Genomic DNA, 772 nt, shown 5'->3' on the forward strand with positions numbered 1-772 from the left:
GTCCTACACGCGCGCTCCCCCGCCCCCAGCGTCGCCTCGCCTCGCCTCACCTGCGCAGCGCAGCCCCTCCCCCCGCGGCTCGCGCTGTCCCGGCGGGAGGGGCCTACGCCAGGAGCTGGCGGCGGCCGGCGGCGCCCGTTGCTGTGGGCCCGCCCGGGCAGCTCAATCTCCGGCGCGCGCGCCGCTCTCCTCCCCCACCCCCTCCAGCTCCTACTCTGCGGCGGCCTCGCCGGCAGCCGGAAATGACGCCATCGTGTCCCGGCCACTCCAGGGAGAGCGAGGCGGGGTGGGGGGAGGGAAGCGTCCGAGCCCACCTGGGAGACGGGCGTCCCGGCCAATCACAGACCGCGATTCGCGGCCCTTGGAGCCCAAAGGGACTCGCCTAGCCAGTCACGCGGCTGCTTACTGATAACTCCGCGGTGCCCCTAGGGTTTATCAAGACATCGGCCGCTGATTGGCCGGGTCCGTCCAAAACAAGGGGAAAGCGGCCAAGCGTTCGCAGTCGTTAAGCTGTGTGGTCCGGGATGGGGCAGTTCTGTCCCGTGCAGACGTCGGGCGCAGGGGCGGTGGCTTGAGCCTGGGTGACCCCTCCCCCCCGGGGGCACGCAAGCACAGGGCTGTTGTTGCGAGGGGCACCGTAATTATCGTATCTGTAGGGTAGTTCCAGCCCTTGTGGCATGTACGATCTATAATACTAAGAGTTCAAAATAGATGATGATTTTTGAAGGAGCTAATTGCGAAACCAAAAATGTGCAAAACCCAGTTCTCGGGG

At 66.2% G+C, this 772-nt stretch overlaps 1 protein-coding gene across 1 annotated transcript in view; it reads right to left on the minus strand.

The window, feature by feature from the left end:
* The window catches only part of ZBTB5 (zinc finger and BTB domain containing 5), a 21,738-nt gene extending 21,516 nt beyond the window's left edge, over positions 1–222 (minus strand). Inside the window, exon 1 of the mRNA XM_019516807.1 lies at positions 51–222. The gene's annotated coding sequence lies outside the window, so the exon portion shown is untranslated. The remainder of the gene's footprint in view (positions 1–50) is intronic.
* Positions 223–772: the final 550 nt, after the last annotated feature.

Source organism: Gavialis gangeticus, unplaced genomic scaffold (genome assembly GCF_001723915.1).
Source record: "Gavialis gangeticus isolate Ggan-Ray unplaced genomic scaffold, GavGan_comp1, whole genome shotgun sequence".
Classification (NCBI taxonomy): Eukaryota; Metazoa; Chordata; order Crocodylia; family Gavialidae; genus Gavialis; species Gavialis gangeticus.